At 41.5% G+C, this 11,128-nt stretch overlaps 1 pseudogene; it reads right to left on the reverse strand.

Annotated features, from left to right (window-relative positions):
- Positions 1-8,433: 8,433 nt before the first annotated feature.
- Positions 8,434-8,578, reverse strand: LOC142435314 (small nucleolar RNA SNORA70; annotated as a pseudogene).
- Positions 8,579-11,128: the final 2,550 nt, after the last annotated feature.

The following is an 11,128-nucleotide window of genomic DNA, read 5'->3' on the forward strand; positions in this document are numbered from 1 at the left end:
TCCAATGCCCTCCCACTAGAACAGTGGTTCTCAGCCTTCCTAATGGTGGGACCCTTTAATTCAGTTTCTCCTGTGGTGGTGACCCCCCCCAACCATAAAATTATTTTTGTTGCTACTTCACAATTGTCATTTTGCTTCTGTGATGAATTGGGCGACCCGTGTGAAAGGGTTGTTCGACCCCCAAAGGGGTTGCAACCCACAGGTTGAGAACCACTACACTAGAATGTACGCTTCATGAAACATGGGCTTGACCTTGTCCACAGATGTGCCAGCAGTGCCGAGGAAAGTGGCTGGCATGTAGTTACTACATTGTAGTAGGACCTGGCCAGACATTTAGTGGGCGATTATCAACGATGGACACAGGGTACCTGGGATAAGTCTCAGGTTCTGCTGTTGCCAGGGCTCTGCCTCCAGGAATTCCTCATTCCTTCCTTTCAGCACCCAAGCTGAGCAGATTCCGACTTCTGGAAACCCTGTAAGACAAAGTAGAACTTCCCAGAGGAGTGCAAAGGCTGCAATCTTTATAGAAAGGAGCTTTAGTGGTACAGTGATTGAGTGTTCAGCTGCGAGGTGAAAAGTTGGCAGTTCGAGCCCATCAGTCACTCCATGGGAGAATGATGTGGCAGTCTATATCTGTGAAAAAATTGAGTCCATTCCAACAGATTGATACATTTTATTCCCAGGGAGCTGCTGATGTATTCCAATCACAAACATTTTGGTTAGCAGGCAAATGCTTCACCCCAGCAACACCAGACTTCGTTGGCTCTTTCGGCACAGGCACATTTTTCCTATCTGTGCAGGGTTTGGGAGCTGTGCTTGCCTTTTCTGCTCTCCACAATGACTGTTTTCCTTAGGCTCCTGTGCAGGCCTGCTTTTTCTTGGTTAGGCAGTTGCTGAAGAGATGCCCGCCCGCCCCCCCCCCCCCCCCCCGCGCCACCACCACCACCACCTGCATCCCTTCTGGGAGGCCAGTGGGGGGGGGGAGGTTCTGGGTGGAGGGAGTATTTTCTTTTGAAAATCATATATTGGTAACTATAGTTGAACCACAAAGCTTGGCAGGCTTCTGAAGATCTGTTTTCTTCTAGTCCTTTGTCCTAGTACAGACTGATCTGAATACCATTGGGCAATCTCCCTGGCCTTTTTACCCCTCAATTTCCATTTCTTTTATCTGCTAGCTGCACTCTAGCTAAGCTCTGCAAGATTCTCTTCTATTGTTCCAGCTGTCATCCCTGAAGGTTGAATAATAACTATAATTTGTTTGTTGTGTGCATATGCATACACACACACACCATTTTACAAATGAGAAAATAGAAATGCAGAGAGGTTAAGTCATATCTTCAAGACCACTCAGAGAGTGAAGTTAAACTTCTCAAGAGAATATGGAACTCTTCCTCAGCTCCAGTTTGCTCCTTAGTCCACTTGAACCTACTCCACTTAGAACATCTGTGGGTGGGAAATCCAGACTTCCTGGACTGGCTGAGATTGCAAGGCTTCCTGAGACTATTGCCCTGGAATACTCTTCAACCTTGAATTAAAACCAGCCTCTGAAATCACCTTGTAACTAAATAACAGAGTGATTGGCTCACAAATTAATGAATAGCACTGTGATCTCAGTGCTGTAAGTGAAGCATCAACTAAATGCACATGGAAGGACACTAGCCGGTATGATCCAAGGATTATAAATAATGAAATCTAAAGACCAGTATCTCTGAACTTAAGTTCTGAAGACACCGATTGCAGAAGTCTATATTGTCATTGAAAGCCCCAAATCCACTCGCAGAGACCCCAAGTGGATTAAGCCTCCAGTGAATCCCCACTGACCATAGTCCAGGGTGTGAATAACCTTGCTGTGAGACAGAGAGCATTGTGAAGTCAGTTATAGATGATCTGGTAGGTTTAAAAATGTAATACTTTTTCATTTGATCTCCCTTTGGACCCATTTTAAATTTCTTCCCATTTTTCCTATTTTCTGCTTTCTTTTAGATTGAGTGTTTTCTCTGTTCTGTTATTGTTGTTGGGTGTTTTGTTTTTTCTTGATTTTGTTTTTCTGTATATGAAATCCAAAATTGGTAAATCTATAGATACAATAACTTGATTAATACCTAGGGATATGGTTGAGGAGAAATGGGAAGCTAATAATGATAGCTACAAGAAAGAAGAAAATGTGGAGATGATTATACAACTCTTCTTAATATGATTAAACTATTGAATTGTAAGATATGTGAATTCTATGCCAATAAAAAGGTACCTAAATGAGACCAAATAGTCAGGCTGGCTTTATAACAAAGTTGGGAAGGTAAGGGAACAAAGAAACAAAATACATGGAAATGGAACAACCAGTGGGAAATAGTGAGCACATTCCCTCATCCTGAAGCATGTAGCCAATGTCACTGAACACGGTGGGTGGAAAATGATGGCTGAGCACTTACACAGATGTGTAAACCTTCATCCAAGACCCAGTAAAACCCTATTACAAAAATAAATACATAAAACCATTATGAAAAGATTACCACATCTTGTCGTTTTGTTGATGAAAAATTGGCATTGTGAAACATTTCAAAGATAAAAAGAGGAAATAATACCAGGGATACCTATGCATCAGCCTTTATTTGTGTCTGCTTTTTGTGTTCTGAAACAGTACATTGACGATCAGGTGGCATCGGTTACAGATCCTTTCCCAGTCGCATTTCCCCTACTTCTGTGCAGATGCAAGCGCTCTCATGGAGTGCTTGGAATTCCCTAGCTAGCTTTTACACTAGCCCCATGCATCCCTGCATCTGTACAAATATGCACATAGTTATAGGTTGTTTCTTTAAACTATTAAATAGCATCTGCCTTTAAAAAGAACCTTTAAATAACATCTGCCTGTTTTTAATGAATCATTATGTTTGGGGGATTTGTGGGTGTTGACAGGCATGTCTTTATTAGTTTTTTCATTTTAATTAAAGTATTCCTTTTCACACACATGCCATGGCTTCTCCACCTGGCCTCTTGTTGATGAATAGGTATATACTTTTTGTTTGATTATACATTTGCTTCCAACTTTTAAATTGACAAGCCATCATGTCACTCCCGTGTCTTCATCTCACCTCACTTCTTAGTAGCAGCTGCCGTCGTTGACCTTGGCGTTATTCTTCCACTTGTTTCCCCTCTTGGATCTGGAACCTCAAGGGTCTTCGTGCTGTTTGTGGTTGCTTGTTGGTTTTCTCTACCCCTATGTCCACCCTTTCTCCATTTTCCTTCTTTTCCTGCCCGTGTCTACTTAATCTAAAAATGTTGGGGTTCATCAGTTTGGTCTTAGACCCTTTCCCCTGTCTCTCTCTTTTCTTGTTGAATGCTCTCCTTCTTTCTATGACTTTACATACAAACCGACAGTGCTCAGAGTGATCACATCTGCCCTCTGAGGATTTCTTGGAGGTAGGCACACATTTTTACTGCCGTTTATTCACTGCTCTACCGCCGCCTCTTCCATAAGAGTAAATTATGCAGAATGTGTTTTACTCCTGGTCTCACTGCTTCTGAGTTTTGAAAGGGAGAAGGAATTGTGATAGCATACAGTGAGTAAGTAAAGTCTGAGGGTGCTCTTTTTGGAAAGGGGATTAAACCCATTCTCAAGTGGTGAGCACAATATTAACAAGTCTTACTTTTCTACATAATATATGGCAGCTTGTAACACAGTCGGTCCTGCCTGGGTAACTTCAGTGGGTTCTATTACATGGATTCAGATAAGGACCGCCCTATCCTTGGGATTGGAAGGAAAATAGTCCTGAATGTGATGATTTCATTATCCCTCCTGAAATCATCATCATTGTAGAAAGTAGACTGACCCCTGTATACTGCGCCTGGTATAATTCGTGATATGTACATCACTGCTTCTGTTACTATCCCTAGACAGAGGAAAAAGAATCCGAGCTACCTGTTAGTAGCTGCTCACACTGTAGCATGGCACAGCAGAGAGACAGGCATAAGGCTAATTCTTACAATAACAGTCTTAGATTACTTTTCTGCAGGAACCTAAGTTGGGGGAGCTGTTGGCACTGTGCTTTTAGTATATTATCCATTGTTTTTCTGAGTGGTAAACTCAGGAGGAAAACTAAAAGCAATTGTACTAGCTATTTCAAGTTTTTAAATTTTAGAAGAAAAAAATGAGTCCCGAGTTTGGCTACTCAGAACAGCCAGGTCCAAGTAGTGTACAGGGAGGTGGCCCATCAGGCTTGTGGCAACATAAGCCTTTGCAAGTTGCCCACAGCTGGAGAGGTAGAGGTGGCTTGGCCCCCACTGATTGGGAGCAAAAAGGTCCAAGGTGTGACTCGGCATAGTGGAAGTTAGGCAAGGCAGAGCTGGGGAAGCTCACCACTCTCAGGTCCTTGCCCTGTCCTACCCTCCTCAGTTTCCCCAGCACAACAAGTGTGCTATTCACAGCCAAAGGAATCCTTCAGAGGAGCCAAGAGATCAGATTCCTGAATCTTGAATAACCTACTTGATACTTCCTCTTGGACAATCTCAGAGGTCACTTGGGTTCCAATTTCAGGCAGCAGAGGAGTCAGAATAACTCTTGATGTTTCTGTGCAAATCTGGGGTAGAGAGCATCTAAAGTGGTCCAGTGGCCACACCTGGTATTCACATCTTTGTAGAACAGCCTATTCTTTTGTGTGTGAGCAGAATATGGGACCTACTGACTTGCCTCATTTGAATCCAGTATTGCATACCCAAGAGTATGTTATTTCCAATGATTAGGTTAGCAAAGACTAATTTCCATCTGGATCACACCTTTCAGTCTCCTTGTTTTCTCATTCTGATGACACAATTTGCCATGTTGTGAGCTTCCCTATTAAGATGCCCACTTGGCAACTGAGAGCAGCTAGTGAGGTACTGAATCCTGCCAATAACCACATGAGTATACTTGGAAGCAAATTCTTCCTCACTTGAATCTTAGATGATGCAGGCAGCATTGCCACCTGGGAGATACCCTGAGATGGAGGATCCAGCTGAGATACACTTGACTCCTTGACCCACAGAAACTATAAGAAAAGAAGCATTCATTGCTGATGTTTCTAAGTTTTGGTGTGATTTTGTGTGCGGTGTTAGATAACAAATACAAATCTTATTCATCTCCCAGTTGTCCACATTCCCATATGCCATCTTTTTAGGTGCTCAAATCATAAATTGGAGTTCTCATTGGTCCGTCCCTCTACATTATTCTTCCCAGCAATCAGGTTGTGAGTCCTATAGCTTCTATCTCCATATTAGAGTACGAATCTCTCTCCTTCTCTTCATTTTCACTGAGACACCCATGATGCTAACCAAGCCATCATCATCTCTTGCCTTGAGGGAGAAATAGGAGGTCTGTAGTCAGATCCCTTAGGGGTTATTCTAAAACCAAACCCATTGAGTAGAGACCATTTGACTCATGACTCCTATGGACCATAATTGCCCCCATAGGGTTTCCTTGACTATACTCTTCACAGAAAGAGTAAGTCTTTTCTCCAGAACACTGTTGGGGGGATTGGAGCTACTGATCTTGTTGGTAGTAATCAAAGGAAAACTATTTGCACCACCTAAAGACCTCACCTCATAGAAAATGTTAAGTATGTTGTATATATCCTGACCTTATTTTTACATTATTTTATCCACTTACTATGGGGACCTGAGTTGTATGGACAGGGTACAATCACCTACTAAAGATGAGCAGTTTAAACCCACTCAGTGGCTCAGTGAAAGAAAGGTGTGTTGAATTTCTCTCTCTTTCTCTCTCTCTCTCTCTCTCTCTCTCTCTCTCTCTCTCTCTCTCTCTCTCTCTCTCAGCAAGCAGAAAGTAAAGCTTATTTGGAAAGGAAAGGAGAGGAAAGGAAAGGAAAGGCAAGGACCCGGCAACGCAGGTAGGGACTTGAGAGAGTTGCCCATGAATTTCTTACAGCCAAGGAAACCCTATGAAGCATCCACTCTGCAACACATAGGGTTACTATGCATCAGAATGGACTTGATGGCAGCAAGTTTTATTTTCTAGTTTGTTTTCAAAATGTTGTTCATCTAGTCAGTATGTTTTATGTATCACAAAGTGTCCTTAGTACCATGAAAGTACCATGGACTGCCAAAAGAACAAATCAATTTTGAAAGAGGTACAACCAAAATGCTCCTTGGAAACGAGAAGGAGACTGTGTTTCACATACTTTGCACATGTTATCAGGAGAGAGCCATACCTGGACAAGGACATCATGCTCGGTAAAGTTGAAGGGAAGACGCTCACCAAGATGGATTGACACAGTGACTGCAGCCATGGGCTCAAACATAACTAGCAACACTCGTGAGGATGCTGCAGGTCCAGGCAGTACTTCATTTTGTTGTACATAAAACAATCAAGGGCTCATTGGGAATTACTGGTGTTAGTGATCAGAACAGAACATCGTCCCTGAGTCGTGAAATTGCCTATAAATTAAGGAAGACAGATAAACTAAGAAATGTGAGAATTTTCAGAAGAGAAAACTGATTCCATAAGGATAAGGCCATCCCTTTCTGCCGAGTATTCTGATGGTGTCTTGTGAAAATGATATTGAGGTTTGTTCTCCATCAGGGGTGCTTTCGCATTTACTGGTTTGAGGTAGAACTTTCCAGAATATCTTGCAGAAAGTAATGGATGATACAGTTATGTGTGTCAGTGTACAGTCTATCACATGACTGTCTACCTCTTTCTTTTCTTAACTACCCTCCCCAGGTATGACTCTCTAGGGTTAGGACTTTCAATACCAGAAGTCGGGGCTGAGTGTTCCTCCCTCTTTCATCATTAAAAAGTTGGGGAAAATTGTCAAGGGTACATTATACTTAAGGAGAAACAAGATATACATTTATTCCTATAATATATGAAGAGTGATGAATGAGGAGACTTCAAGCAGTGCACGGAAAAAGTCCATTATCTTTCTAATTTTTCCACAAGTGTCTTCAAGGCCCCTGGTATAAAGGATACTATAGATAAACTAACTATTTCCTAATATAAACAGGCAGGAGTGTAGTATTTCTGTCTTATTTTCTCTCTCTCTCTCTCTCTCTCTCTCTCTCTCTCTCTCTCTCTCTCTCTCTCTCTCTCTCTCTCTCTCCCTCTCCCTCTTTCCCTCCCTCTCTCTCTTAAATCTCAAAAATGTGTAGAATGGAAATGGGGCCTTTTCCTGGTCATTGGATTCCCTCTCTGAGTCTTCAGAACTGATGATCTTCCAGCCTCCACATAATCATTTCTAGTAATTGGCAGCTCATTCTATCACACAGCAGCTGATCTCATTGTTAGAAAGATAAAATTATTGCAATCTCTTATATTGATTAGATTTCTACTTCCTTTTGACTCATGTCTGTTAAGTTTGTTTACTTCAATCAAAACAATATTTCTAGCCTATAGCCCATTGCTATTCCTAAATCCATATAAAAGACTTAAACCCCTTGTGACTCAGCCTTTTAGAGATGGCTTCTTATTTGCAGGTCTTTAAAGTTAACTCAATTTGTTCTCACATCAGCCCAGTGAATTCTTCAGCTATATTGTAAGAGGCAATCTTCGAATCTTGAATCTTGCGAAACGATAACTTCCTCGACCGCATAGATGGTTGATGCAATCAACTGATGGGAGCAAGCAATCTGTGTGAGGAAACTAGAGTCAGCTTGAAACAATTTCTTGCTGTGACATGAAGTGTGACAGGGCGAGCCGAAACACCTGTTCTTAGAAGTTGACACTCCTTCCTCAGCCCTGACTTTTTGCAAAAGTGTTCGATGGAGCATGTGTGAGATGAGCCGTATGGAAGTAAAAAAGATAGTCCTGATGCAAACGAAAGTAAGCCAGGAGCACCTCAGCTCGTGCTTTGTGCCATTAGACTGCTTAAGGCATATTTAGAGATAGCTAATGAAATATTTTCAACTAAATGGAACCTTATTTTCCTAGTCAAATGAAAGGTTAGTAAACTTATATATGAGGTCCATTCTTTATGCTGATAACATTATCCTTGATTCTTTTTTTTTTTTGAGTCAGGAAGTTCCATGTATTTGTGGGCACAGGTCAGGAAGGGCACAGGGCTACCAAGGCCCTCATGAATATATGGCCCTCCACTGGGTCCCAGGGGCAATGATTGGGGATATATTTGACTCCACAGCCATCTAGGATGAGGCATTTCTCGGCCACCGTGTCCTCAAATTCATCAGCATTAAACTTGTTGAAGCCCCATTTCTTAGAGATATGTGGATCTTTTGGCACTGAAAGGACTTGAATTTGACCCTGCATAAGGCCTCCATCATATATTCCTTGTTTTGAAGTTTCGTGCAGATGAACATGACCTGGCAATATGGACCCTAGACACCATACGCTGGGGTTTCTCAGAAGCACCTCTTAGCCCAGTTTGGAGTCTAGGTTTGGGACAGCAAAAAAAATAGCCAGGCCAGAGCCATCAAAGAGCAACAAAGGGCTGTCTCCAAGGTCTCTTACTTGGGGCAGCTTATACATACTAACAGGTTATATACACTACCAAGGAGGCTGCTATTTGCAGCCATTGCACACTACCCCACCTCCCACCATGGGAAAGGCCAGTGTGATCTTAAGAGTCTGCAACAAATGTAGTGGAATATTTTGTTTGTAAACTGTAGAATCTTTTTTATATTTTCTGGTGTTAAATACATCCCCTGTCTCTGAAATTCGTAGAGGCGGAAGAAGCAAGTTTGTTATAGCTTCTTGGGTTTTTTTGGGGGCAACCATTGAATTTTATAGCCCAACACTGTTGTTGTTAGGTGCCTGACAAGTTGGTTCTCACTTGCAATGTCCTTAAACACAATGGAAAACAACACTGCCCAGCTCTGTGCCATCCTCACAATCATTATCACACTCAAGCCCATTGTTGCAGCCACTGTGTCAGCCCAGCTCATTAAGGGTCTTCATTTTTTTCTCTAACCCTCAGCTTTCTAAGCATTCTATCCTTCTCTAGGGACTCACTATGCCTGATTACATGTCCAAAGTACATGAGATGTACTCATACCATTCTTCCTTTTAAGGAACATCCTAGCTGCATTTCTTCCAAAACAGATTCCAAAACAGAACCCAACATTAGGGATACGTTAGTTTTCTATTGCTGCATAATAAATTACAAAAAAAACTTAGTGGCTTAAACAATGTACCATTAATGCGGGTCATGAATCTGGGCACCGCCTAGCTTAGTTTTTTGCTCCAGCATTTTCATAAAGCTGAAAACAAAGTGTTGGCTTTATTGTATTCCTTTCTGGGGTTGGAGTCCTCTTCTGTGTTCACATGTTGATTGGAAGAATTGAGTTCCTTACTGACAAATCACACACTATTTCTCTAGTTCCTGAATGCTTCCTCCCCCTACCCCCACTCCCACTCCCATGACCCAGTTCTACGTTATAAATCTGGCTAGACCAGAAAACACACACTGGTACAGGTAAGAGCCCTCAACACATGAAATTCAGGACAGATAAATCCCTCAGGAACAGTAGTGGGAGTATTGATATCATGAGGGTTGGAGGATGGTTGGGGAGGGGAACGGGAAGAAAGGGGGAGCCCATCACAACATTGGATATATAGCATCCCCACCCCGAAGGGGATAAGTAACAGAAATGTGAGTGAAGGGACACAATAGCCAGTATAAGATACAAAATAATAATAATATATAATTGATCAAGGATTCACGAGGGTGGGGGGGAGGAGGGTAAAAAAGAGCTTATACCAAGGGCTCAAATAGAAAATGTTTTGAAAATGATGATGGCAACATATGTACAAATATGCTTAATGCGATTGTTGTATGGAATGTTAAGAGTTGTAAGAGCCCCAATAAAATGATTAAAGAAAGAAAGCCAAAAGGTGAGAAATAAAGACAATATCTTGTTAGAAATTACCTTCTTAAGCTGAATATCAAGTATTAGTCATTCCACATCCAACGGAGCATCTTCTTTCCTATGGTATGCTAACACCTGTCAATAAAGACTTAATGAATGAGTTTGGGCAAGGATCATTGACAATGTTTTCAAGTACTCTACCACATTATCTGCCTCAGAGATAATGAATGCACTTAATTAATGCTAACTGGTAGTAGTTATAGAAGAAATAGTATAAGTAGTGTACAGCAGATTCTCCCTAGAGGGAAAATGATAAAGTAACAGCATCAGCGTTCCCAGTTCTTTATGACAAGATTGGGGAGAGGAGTAATAACTGTAGAAAGGCATGTTTCAACATGATTGGTCGATTTCCAGTAATGACAGCAGCTGTGCTTTCCCTACAGGTCAGTCCTCTGGTAAAAACTTTAGTAAACAGAAGTATGAATGATCTGTGCTCATATGATGATGATTATTCATAAAATAGAACCATAAGAATCTTTTTTAAATTAAAAATGCAAGGGGGTACTTGGCCGATTTAAAAAAAAATGGGAGGCTAGCAGAAAATCAAATGGAAGATCTCCAAATGTTGAAGGAGAAAATGTCCACAATAGTACATTTCCCATGAGACCAGTAGCAAGGTAGGAATAATCTGTATTGAAAGTGAGAGTTAGGGAGTCAAATTTGTTTTCTGTTACAATAGCACTGTGTCTTTCAACCTGGGATGATTCTGCCTCCCTATGGGGGCTTTGGGGAATATTTTGATTGAAATAACTCTGACTTGAGGGCTGGGAATGGACAGATGCCAGGAATGCTGTTCAATATCCTACAGTGCATCTGCTAGGTCGTCCCACAGAACTCCCTGGCTCCAAATGACTACAGTGCAGAGGTTGCAAAACTCTGTTCTAAATATGATAATTCGGTCCTTGCATCAAGTTGAACCAGGAAATGCTATGTTTATGGATTCTATTAGTCAATTCTTATGAGATTGATGTGTAAGTTTTTCCGGCAGTCAATGATATAGTTAATATTCACCAATGTCACAATTCAAATGCATCGATGCTTCTTCCGCCTTCCTTTCTCGTTGTGTAGTTTTTGCATCTGTCTGAGGTGTTTTAATAGACCAAAGAAGTACTTTAGACATCAAAGTGACATTTTGGCTTTAAAAATGGCTTTACATTGCTCCTTTGTAGTGAATTTGTCCAGTGTTCTATGTCACTTTACTTCTTGGCTGCTGCTTCCATGGACCCATGTAGCATGAAATTATTGACAAGTTTGT

Source organism: Tenrec ecaudatus, chromosome X, assembly GCF_050624435.1.
Source record: "Tenrec ecaudatus isolate mTenEca1 chromosome X, mTenEca1.hap1, whole genome shotgun sequence".
NCBI classification, from domain to species: domain Eukaryota; kingdom Metazoa; phylum Chordata; class Mammalia; order Afrosoricida; family Tenrecidae; genus Tenrec; species Tenrec ecaudatus.